General features: G+C 45.3%; 1 long non-coding RNA gene across 1 annotated transcript; it reads left to right on the top strand.

Moving 5' to 3' along the window:
• The first annotated feature begins 1,489 nt into the window (after nucleotides 1–1,489).
• Nucleotides 1,490–11,282, top strand: LOC309622258. Its single transcript, XR_014240651.1, has 2 exons — nucleotides 1,490–7,447; nucleotides 7,989–11,282. It is a non-coding gene; the product is annotated as an uncharacterized lncRNA (long non-coding RNA).
• Nucleotides 11,283–12,021: the final 739 nt, after the last annotated feature.

Genomic DNA, 12,021 nt, shown 5'->3' with positions numbered 1-12,021 from the left:
TCTGAGGTCAAAGTGTCGGCAGGGTTGGTTCCTTCTGGAGGCTCGGAGGGAGAATCTGTTCCATGCCTCTCTCCTAGCTTCTGGTGGCTGCTGTCAATCCTTGGCATCACTCGGCTTGTAAACGCATGATTCCAATTTCTTTCTTCATCTTTACATAGTGTTTTCCCCTGTGTCTCTGTTTCTGTGTTCTTTCTCTTCTTATGAGGACGCCAGTCATACTGGATTAAGGGCCCGCCCTAATCCAGTGTGACCTCATCTGATCTTTATTACACCTGCAAATACCCGATTTCCAAATAAGGTCACATTTACAGGTTCCGCGGGTCAAGACTTCAACATATCTTTTGCGGGGACACAGTTCAGCTTATAACAAGGGGCAAGGATTCAGTAGTGGAAGGGAGAAAAAGATGAAGGAGAAACCTAGTTCCAAAAGGATAAAAGCATTATGATACCATGCACGTATGAAGTTTAAAGACATGCAAAAGTTATTAGATTGATTATAGATACATGTATTTGTAGTAAAAGGCATACATAGGAGTAATGCATACATATGTAGTATGCAGAAAGGTGTGTATGAGAACAATAAACTTATTTAAGACGGTGGTTAAATGTATGGAAAGAGAGGGAGAATTCAATTGGGGAGAGGTACACTGGGTTTCAATTTCATTTGTAAGCTTACGTTTCTTAAGACGGCTGATGGTTGCATGGGTGTAGCATTCTCTGTACCTTTGTCGAGGTCTGAAATATGTCCTAATTTAAAGAAAATTAAAGGAGGAAATGGGCCTAATATCTGGAACTTCTTTAAGGGAAAAAGGTGAAGTGGTACTTGAGCAGAGCAGAGGACCATAGAAGGGGAGAACCAGGGGTCTGAGGGTAGAAGGCCTTATTTCTATCTTTAGTTAAGGCTGCTTGAGAGCTTGCTAGTTAGCATCAATACCTTCTTCTATTTTCTATGCTAGTGCCTCACGTATCCTAGGGTAGATTAACATTATTTATTTACGTGTGTATCTCCCCAGCTGCCTAACGTGTGAGCTTCTGAATTGTTTGGAACTTAAAGGCTTTTATTTATTTCTCTCTCCTAAAGCACTGTGTTTCCTTCTTCGTAGATGCTTGATAAAGGTCTGTTAAAGTGAAGTTAGTGTAAGGTATCCGCAACCCTTTCCCCTGTCACTGGGGTTGACATTTAAAAATGCATTATCCTGTAGTAACACAGGGTATTCCTTATGGCTAGAACAACAACAGAAAGCGGCACAAGGCCTTTTGTCACCATTGTTTAATGAAGGAACAGTCCAAGTAGAAATTTATCCATGTAGGGTCCCTCGAAAGGCCTCAAATTGGTTTGCTTCTGTATGGTTCATGCCATGCCAGCAGGGTGTGTATGTGTGTATTTCTGTGTTAATACAGTTAATGTATTAACTATAGTTAATATTAAAGGCCTTTACCTGGGCTTAAGAATTTTCGGAGGTTCACTTTATTTATTTATTTATTTATTTATTTATTTATTTATTTATAATTATTTTTTGGCCACGTCGTGTGGCATGCAGGATATCAGATCCCCGACCAGGGTTCGAACCCGTGCCCCCTGCATTGGGAGCGCAGAGTCTTAAGCACTGGGCCGCCAGGGAAGTCCCGGGAGGTTCACTTTCGACAAACGCCTGCACACCTCTTTTTGAGATACGCCTTTTTTGGTGCATGCTGGGAGTCCGTGTCCCTGCCCCTTACCGAGCTCCAGTTCCCTAGGGCCCTGAATTTACTCCCCAGGTGGCCCCATGTCCCAAGCCCCAAGAGGCATGTGTGTTCCTCTTCACTGAGTCTGTGCTTCTGAGAGCTGAGTGGCACTGTCAGTGTTATACTCTCAGGACTGAGAGGTATCTACGAGGTGCTGGCTGTGTATACAGGGAACAGGACACGTGGGCTACGTTACCCACATGTATGCACCTGAAGCCTCTCATGTTGAGGGAGGAAGCTCAGGCTTGCTGCTCTGAGGGTCTGCTGTAGCTCTAACGTATCAGGCTTCTCTGAGTCTCTGAGAGACGGTCCTTAAATCAGGTCAGGGACGAATCCTGCATTTCCTGTTTCTCTGGGTGTTTGTGGGTTTTTCTGTGTCCACACGTATAAAAGATGTTCTCAGTGAGTCCCTCAACCTTGAAAACTTTGTGCTCCTTGTAGGAAAAGACCTGTCTTGTCCCTCTCTGCCTCGTCCAGGAAAGGTTAGGATGTTCTGATATTTTCCTTGCTTATGGCTCCATCATCTGAAAGGATTTGATCGAAAAAATCTCCTTTTATTCCACTACCTGAGAGGTGACCATTGGGAGAAAAACAGAGGGGTAGGGTGGGTGCCGGAGTTGGAAACAGTTTTCTGTACCAGTTAGGGATATTCTAATGACACTAAAGTTAATGATGAAGAATCACTTTTACTCTAAACCACCTATTTTCAGATGCTCATAACTCCAAGGAATACAAATGAGTACACGTTTACAAGTCTAACAGGGCAGGATTCTCAGACAATGGTGTTCTGGGAAATGTGGTATTATCAAGTCCTGTGAATCACATCATATAGTAGGATCTGTTTTGAGGCATAAAATGTACATTTCTTAGAAGTCTGAGCAATGAATTGTGTGTGTTTACAGATAAGGAATTGATATCATCACCAAATCTATGAAGAAAATGAGTTTAAAACGATTCTAAGAGGCACCTAAAAGTTGGCTCTTCCCTCTCTCTCTCTCTCTGTCTCTCTGTCTCATCCAATTAGTTATTTACTCTGCTGCCTTTCTCTCCATTTTCCTGCGTTATTTTAGACCGCATCACTTCCTGACAAATTATGAACTGGTTCATGTATACAGAAGATAATACAGCATATATGTAAGGTATATCATAATAATATAAAAACCTGTGTACCCACCACCAAGCTTGAGAACTAGAACACGGCTAATGCCTTGGAAGCCCACCTGTGCCCTTCCTGCGTCATCCCCTCATTCCTTCCCTGAGGTAACCACGATCCTGAACTTTGTTAATAATTCACTTATTTATACATTCACGGCAGAGGAATGTTCCTTTAAATAATGTTATTTCTTGTCCATTTTGGATTTTATGTGAATGTAATTATACTAGATGTATTACTTGCCTTACTCTTTCTCCCCCCCCCCCAATTTTGTGTTTGTGAGATTTATCCATGTTGATGTGTGCAACTGTAGTAATCAGTTTTCATTGCCGTATAGTTATCCATCGTATGAAAATTCCACAGGGTGTCTATTTCCTGTTGATGGACATGTGGGTTGTTTCCAGTTTTATGCTTTTGCAAATTATCTTGCGACGAATTTTCTCACTCATATCCCCCTATGCCCACATGCAAGAGTTTCTGTAGTTTCTCAGTTGAGGGCAATTTTACGCACTGCCCCCTCCGCCCCAACCAGGGTGACATTTGATAACGTCTGGAAACATTTTGGTTGTCATAACTGAGGGTGTGCTACTGGCATCTAGTGGGTGGAGGCCAAGGATACTGCTAAACATCCTACAATGCACAGGACAGTCCTCTACAACCCAGAATTGTCTTTCCAAAATGTCAACAGCTGAGTAACCCTGATCTAGAGTATAGGCCTAGGCATGAAATTTCTGGGTCGTAGGGTCTGCCCAAGTTCAACCTTACTGGTAACACCAATTATCTTTCAAAACAGTTGTACTAGTTCATACTCCCAACAGCAGAGGATGAGATTTCTATTGGCTCCACATTCTTGCCAACTCTTAGTATCATTACCTTCATTACTTCTTGCCTGAACTTTGCCCTAGTCTCCTAACCTTCTCCTACCTCCATGTCTTTCCCCACAGATACATGCTTCATATACTTGCTAAGTTAACCTTCCTAAAACCCAACTCTGGCCATGCCAAATTCCTGTAAGAAAATTTTGATGACTCTACTGCATACACAATAAACTTGGCATTTAAGACGCACACAAAAGGGCCCACTAGCTCTGTAGACCTAGTAATACCAACTTATTAGGTGGTATTCAAATAAGCCGTGCCCTTTCTCTGCTCTCTGCAGCATGTGTGTTGTTGAACACTTACCCTTTCTTAAGTCAGTTCTACATTCATTTCTAGGTCCATTAATTCAGCCAGTTATTAAATCTTTTAAATTTACTGAGTATTTGTCTTTCTCTGTCTCACTTGTTTCCCTTAACATAATACCCTGCAAGTCCATCCATGTTGCTGCCGATGGCAAAATTCTTTTTTTATGGCTGATTAGTATTCCTTTGTATATATACATCACATCTTCTTTGTCCATTCATCTGTTGACGGACACAGATTGCTTCCATACGCTGGCAATTATAAATGACCATGCTATGAACATTGGGGTGCATGCATCTTTTTGAATTCGTGTTTTTCTTTTTTACAGATATATGCTCAGGAGTGGAATTGCTGGGTCGTATGGTAGATCTATTTTTAGTTTTCTGAGAAATATCCATACTGTTTTCCACAGTGGCTGCACCAATTTACAGTCCCACCAACAGTGTAGGATGGTTGCCTTTTCTCCACGTCCTCTCCAAAATTTGTTACGTGTGTCCTTTTGTGAGGTGATGTCTCATTGTGGTTTTGATTTGCATTTCCCCGACGATTAGTGATGTTGAACATGTGTGCATGTGCCCATTGGCCATCTGCGTTTCCCCAGAGACAGGAGTGGAGACTTCATTATTAAGGCTACAAGAAGCCATCATGGGGGTCTAATCTGGGATGTAATTTGTGTTTTAGAAATGTCACTCTGAAAGCAATGTGAAGAAAGGTCAGCGAGGAGGAAGAATGGAGTGCTCATTATAGGAGTGATTTATGTGAGAGATGCTGAAGTTCTAGACTAAGGTAGGGGTATTGAAAGCACATGAAGAAGTGTGTAGAACTGAAAGGCAACAGTTGATTGGCTATGGGTGATAACTGGATGTGGAGATACGGAAGGTGTTGTAAGCGTAGAAGAATAAGCGGTGGTAGATGTATTGACAACTTAGTATGCCTGAGTGTGATCAGGAAAAGAAGGAAAAGAGGAGAAACCCCAGGGAATTCCCTGGTGGTCCAGTGGTTAGGACTCGACAGTGGCCCGTGGCCCGGGTTCGATCCCTGTTCTGGGAACTACGATCCCAGCAAGCTGCGCGGCACGGCCAGGAAAAAAAAAAAAAAAGAAACCCGAAACCAAATCAATGGTGACACGAGGGAGAGATAGAAGAGGGAGAGTGCAGATGGGCAAAAACCAGAGAGGCCAAGGAATAGGAGGGCTCAGTGAGATAAAAGAACACGTGTAGAGAGAGTAGAAGAATGAGAGAGCAGCATGGCTAGGCGCTTGCGGTCCAAGACTGGGATATTTTCATTTTAGAAGTGAGAGGTAGAGTAGTTTAGGGTAAAGAATAAACCAAAGTGTGTCCCCACCCCTCCCCGCCCATATACACTGCAGATGCTTGGACAAAATGATCGGAAATGACCTTTTCATTTTTGACAAGCAAGTATTGTCTCTACGAGGATGCCTGAGTGACCAGAGACAAGGGGTGCAGGATTAAGAGCAGTAGGGCTGGGCTCAGCTGACCCACTGCTGTTGTGATGGTTAGTTATAGAGGGATCCCCCACGTAAGTATGTGGCTTAGTTCTATGTGGATCCGCCCCGTAAGTGAGAAGAAAGCACTTACTGCAATAGAAGGAAAAAGAGGGGGAAAGGAGAGGGGAAACGAAGGTGTGAAGATGCTCTGCTGGTGAAGAGAAGGAAGGAAATTAAGAGAAACATTTAAAAAACGTGTGATTCTAAAATGGTTGAAAAGAAAAAGTGGGGTGCTTGAGAAGGGGTCGAGGTGGGGTAAAGAGTTCAGTTTTTAGCTGTACAAAACACTCAGCCACCCCAGGAAGTTCCATGCAACTAAAGCTTTGCAATATGCTGGGCACAAGCAGTCCCAGCTCTTCTCACCAAATACTGAAGGAAAGGGGAAGGGGGAGAATGTTTGTTTGAATATTCTAGTTGACCAAGAGTGAACCTGAAATCCATTTTGATTTCAACACTTTTAAATGGCATGCCTCACGAGGTCCAGCGCTGGTGAATATGACTGAGGTTTATCTGTTCATTGCCCATCTGGCTTATGTGCTCTGAAGAAGCCTCTTTCTGACCTTGCTTCATCAAGGTACCAAGATGGGAAGGACGAAGGGTAGTGAATGAGTGGAAGCATTTCCTCTTTCTCTGAGATATTTCTATTCTATGTGGCAATGTTCAGGGTAGCGGAAAGAAGAGAAGGCCTCTAGCAAAAATGTAAGGCTTTTTTCCCCCACATGCTGGGGCCAGAATGCTGGAGCATTACAGTGGCCTGCTCTCCAGGGGCTCACTGCCTTGAAGATCCGATACACTGACCGTTGCCTTCTTTTCCCCTTCAATGCTGTCAGCCAAGAACCCTCACTTCAACTGTGCATCCCTTAGCTATGGGAGGGGGGCTCCTGGAGCCCAATTTCTGTCCTGATGACGGGCCAGAGCCGGGCCACGACATGCACAGGTTGAACCTCCTCTATCCCTTCCAGAGGACAGGCGCTCTGGTTGACTGGAGGCCCGAGGGTCTGGGAATGACCACCAGTCAACTATGTCCTGATTCCTCAGAGGTGTCCAGATCTTTCAAACTGCAGATTCAGCCCGGGCGGTCAAATTACTCCTTTCACCACAAAAAGCAAACTCTTGGGCATACGCTGTTTCAAGTGAAAAGCACATTTTGCGTTTTTGCAGAGGGGAGGCGCAGGGCGGGGTGCCCCACGCCGCCGACCCCAGGCCCAGCTCTCCAGCTGCCAGGGAGCTGGAGCTGGGGCTGACCAAGGAATGACTGCGGACGCCAGAAGGAGCAGAGGGCTGGGCGGCGCACAGGCTGCGGTAGGAGGCGGGACCGCGCATCTCGTTCAATGGGTCCCGGCGCCTGCCGGATTGGCTAAGCTCGCTTGCCGTCGGGGTGGGCGGAGCCAGTTGTGCGCCGGGCTTGGGGCCCGCCCAGCGGCAGCCGGACGTGCTTCAGACCCCGCGCTCTGGGCAGCGGCTGGGTGCGTGGTCCGGTTGCTGCGTGGAGTGAAGCTGCTGGGCTGCTGCTCTTCTTGCCGCTCCCTGGCTCAGGGCCGCTGGTCGACCCCCACCCTCCCCACTCCCCTTGGCCTCGATGTTCTCACCTTACAGGTGGCTCTTGGCCGAAGCACGAGGTCCGCGCCCCGCTCCTCTTGGTTATCCCGCTCCCCCCCCCCCCCACCTCGTCTCTCTTCCTCCCGGTCCGCAGCGGTCTCCAGGGTTCTCCGACGGTCGGAGCTCTGGCGTCCCGACATGCGGCGGGCCGCTGTGCTCCTGCTGCTCATCAGGACCCGGCCCTTGGAGGGCGACGACCCGAAACCCAGCTGGAAATTCCGCTTTGATTTCTAACCTCTCCTCGTCTGATGTTCCTGACGTCGTTCTGGACTTCTTCGATTGGTAAGCGGGGTCGGCAGGCTGCCATGAGCTGGGAGGGCGGTGGGTGAGTGGGCGACCTCTTAGAAGGAGACGGCTGGAGCCGATGTGGGCCTGCGCTTTTGAACCGCTGCCCACGCGCGCTGCCTGCTGGCCAGTCCCTAGAGGAGTTGGTGGTGGGGATGGGGACGACCAGCTGCGATGGAGCCCCCTTGCTTCAGCCCCTCTGTTGCTGTGGTGCCTAATAGCGCTGAAGTGGCGGGGTTCGGGGAACTACCGCCCCAGGGTCCACCCCTCCATCTCCAGGGACTGAGTTCTCCTCAGCCAGGTATACTGGCCCCTGTGTGTGAGTGCGCGGGGAGGGGGTGATGGTGCGGTGAGGGCTAAAGGCAGTATTCTGTGCTGAGCTGACGGCTGGTAAAACTGGGAGGGCCTCGACCGGCCTAATCCCAGATTCCGCTCCCCACTCTGCTCCGCCAGATAGGGTCCTCTAGCAACAACGCTTCTTATTAAATGCACCAGATGCATTCCTGCTTATTATCCCTGAATAGTGTTTCCTTGTCAGCCAGCAGAACGATTCAAGCAAGCCAATCACATCCTTGCTTAGGAACCAGGGGGTACCTCACCCTCGTGATACTGCAAAGCCCGCTTCCCCCAGACCCTTCTGGTTCACGCTGTTCCAGAATGCAACCCCCATGTGTCCTGCATGGCCTGCGATGTCCTCCTCTCCTGGGCTGCCCAAGAGGTGGGTCACTGGGCCTCCGACCCTGTCCCCATAACCACCCAGAAGGTCTGGACCACTCATGATTAGATGGAGATAAAACCCACAGCTGTAAATTTGCACTGCTAGAAATCTAAAATATTCTGAGGGAATTTGTACAGAGAGAAAAGACAAAATAATAATAATTCCATGCAGCGCAAGTGGCAGCACCCTAGCAGAAGATGTTTTCAGTCCACCCACCTCTGGCTTGGGGGCCCAGCAATCTTCTGCTGTGCCACTCTGTTGCCTATGCCTGTGTTGCAGTGAAAATCCTGATCATCCTAATGATAGGGAAGAGCAACCATGGCACTTTTGTGACACGGTGATGAAATTAAACCCAACTTAAGCCAGAGTCCTTAAAACTTATTAAGCAACCATTGCCATAGGGGAGGCCCCTAACCCTAATGAAACTGATTTGATGCTGTCTGAAGGAAGAAATCTATAAATATGAGCAGATTAGAGAGGACACCCCCTCACACACACACACACAAAGTACATCCAGTGACAAACGAGCAAGCAAAAAGAATCAGAGAGAATGAAATTAGAAAACTTCAATACAGAGGGAGGCAACAATTAAATCGATACAAAGGTGCACAATTTAATCCAGTTGGAAATCTAGAATTTGCTAAAAGAATTTATACCTGGTAAGACCTTTGTCCTTGGCAGACATCTGTCTTCTCACTGTGTCCTCACATGGCCTTTTCTTTGTTCAGTGTGGGGAGACAGAGAGCTCTGTGGCATCTGTTCCTTTTCTTATAAGGATACCCCCCCTATTGGATTAGAGCTCCAAGCTTATGACCTCGTTTAACCTTGAAGGCCATATCTCCAAATATAGTCACATTGGGGGTTAGGGCTTCAACATACCAATTTGGGGGGAACAGAATTCAGTCCATAACATTTTTTTTTTTTTTTTACTTTTGGCTGTGTTGGGTCTTCGTTGCTGCACGCGGGCTTTCTCTAGTTGCGGCGAATGGGGGCTCCTCTTCGTTGAGGTACACGGGCTTCTCACCGTGGTGGCGTCTCTTGTTGTGGGGCATGGGCTCTAGGTGCGCGGGCTTCAGTAGTTGTGGCCCACGGGCTCAGTAGTTGTGGTTTGCGGGCTCTAGAACTCAGGCTCAGTAGTTGTGGCGCACAGGCTTGCTCCGCGGCACGTGGGATCTTCCCAGACCAGGGCTTGAACCCGTGTCCCCTGCATTGGCAGGCAGATTCTCAACCACTGCGCCACCAGGGAAGCCCTATATATTTTATATATAGTAGTTTATATCTGCTAATCACAAACTCCTAATTTATCCCTTCCCCACCCCCTTTCCCCTTTGGTAAACATAAGTTTGTTTTCTATGTCTGTGAGTCTGTTTCTGTTTTGTAAATATCAATAAGTTCATTTGTATCATTTTGTATTAGATTCCACATGTAAGTGATATCATATGATACTTGTTGTGGCTCACGGGCTCTAGAGCACGGGCTCAGTAGTTGTGGCGCACGGGCTTAGTTGTTCTGGATCTTCCCAGACCAGGGCTCGAACCCGTGTCCCCTGCGTTGGCAGGTGGATTCTTAACCACTGCGCCATCAGGGAAGCCCTCAGATGAATTCTTAAGAAGAATTCATTTATATGTCTTTTATATATATATGATATGTTCTTGATCCTTTCATCTGCCCAAAACACTTAGGTTGTCTCCATTCCTTGGCTATTGTGAATAATGCTGCAATGAGCATAAGAGAGCAGAGCAGAAATCACCTCCTTTGGATCTGTTTTCAGGAGTGGGATTGCTGGCTGATCTGCTAGTTCTATTTTCAATCTTTTGAGGAACCTCCATACCGTTGTCCATAGTGGCCGCACCATTTTACTTTCCCACCAACAGGGCACGAGGGTTCCCTTTTTACCACACTCTTGCCAACACTTGCTATCTCTTGTCCTTTTGAAAATAGCCATCCTAATAGGTGTGATGTCTTAATTACAGTTTGATTTGCATTTCCCTCAGGGTTAGTGATGTTGAACACATTTTCCTATACCTATTGGCCAGTTGTATGTCTTCTTTGGAAAAATGTATATTCAGACTGTGTACCCTTTTATTAATTATTTGTTGGTTTTGTGTTTGTTTTTTTGTTTTTTTTTTTGATGTTGAGTTGATTGAATTCCTTATATATTTTGCATATTATCCCCTCAACAGATAACATGATTTGCAAATGTTTTCTTCTGCTTCATAGGTCAGTTGCCTTTTCATTTTGTCGATTGTTTCCTTTGCTGTGCAGAAGCTTTTTAGTTTGATGTAGTCCACTTGTTTATTTTGTTTTTGTTGCCTTTGTTTTGGTGTCAGTTCAAAAAAAAATCATTGCCATAACCTATGTCAAGGAGCTTACCCCTGTGTTTTCCTCTAGGAGTTTTACAGATTCAGGCCTTACGTTTAAGTCTTTAATCCATTTGGAGTTCATTTTGGGGTATGGTGTAAGATAAGGGTCCAATATAGTATCTTTGCATGTGGATATCCAGTTTTCCCAGCACCATTTATTGAAGAGACTCTCCTGTCCTCGTTGTGTGTTCTTGTCAAATAGTTGAGCATATATGTGTGGGTTGATTTCTGGGCTCTATATTTTGTTCCATTGGTCTATGTCTATATCTGTTCTTATGCCAGTACCATGCTGTTTTGATTACTATACCTTTGTAAAATAATGAAATCAGGAAGCATGATGCCTCCAGGTTTAGGTTTGTTATTTGGGGGGTGGTTCATCAAAGGGTACAAATGATCAGTTATAAGATAAATACATTCTAGGGATCTAATGTACAGCATGCTGATATAATTTAAGATGTTGTGTGGTATGCTGGAGACTTGCTGAGACAGTAGATCTTAGTTTTATCCCACACACCACCCCCCAAAAACCTTTAGCTATGTGAGGTGATAGATGTATTAATCAGTTTCACTGTGGTAATCATTTAACAATGTATACATACATCAAGCATCACACTGTTCACCGTGAATATAGAAATTTTATTTGTAAATTATACTTCCATAAAGTTGGAGGGGATGGGAGGAATGTGTGTCCTGTTCACATGGAAAAAATTAATTACTCTAAACTGTCAGAGGTAAAGCACAGGATTTGGGTTACTAGAAGAATACATTTTAAGTCAACTGTCTTCAATAAACTCAATGAGCGAAAGGAAACAATGATCAAAGAACTAGGAAACAATGAGAAAGATGTATCACAAAGAGACAGATATTATAAATAGGGACAAAATAAAAGTTCTTCGGCTGCAAAGCACAGTAAGTGAAATGAAAAATTAATAAAAGATGTCCAACAGCAAATTTGACCAGGAGAAAAAGAATCAGCGAGTTTTAAAAGGTTAGTTGAACTATCCAGTCTCTGGAAAGGAAAAGAGGAGCAGAAAAGCAAAGAATGAAGAATAATGAGCAAAGCCTATGAGACTTATGTGCATCAGCAAGCTTATCAATGTACACATAATGACACTTGCAGAGGCAGAGGAGAGAGAGAAAGGGGCAGGAAATCATTGAAGAAATGATGCCTGAAAACCTCCAAACTCGGAGGAAAGACATGACTCTACACACCCAAGAAGTTCCACAAACTCCAAGCAGGATAAAATCAGAGATCCCCACCTAGGCACACCATGCTCAAATTATCAAAAGTCAAAGACAAAGAGTGAACCTTGAAAACAGCAATAGAAACAACTCCTCACCTACAAGTATTCCTCAGTAAGATTTGTGCCCATTTCTCTACAGAAACCATAGAGGACAGCTGGCATTGGAATGACATATTAAAAGCGTAGAACAAATGAACAAAAATACCCTTTCAACCAAGAATTCTATATGTGGGGAAAACGAAGGGG

Source organism: Balaenoptera borealis, assembly GCF_965194805.1.
Source record: "Balaenoptera borealis genome assembly, contig: HAP1_SCAFFOLD_1915, whole genome shotgun sequence".
Classification (NCBI taxonomy): domain Eukaryota; kingdom Metazoa; phylum Chordata; class Mammalia; order Artiodactyla; family Balaenopteridae; genus Balaenoptera; species Balaenoptera borealis.
Note: the sequence above shows the minus strand (reverse complement) of the source record. Positions and strands in the feature narration are given on the sequence as shown.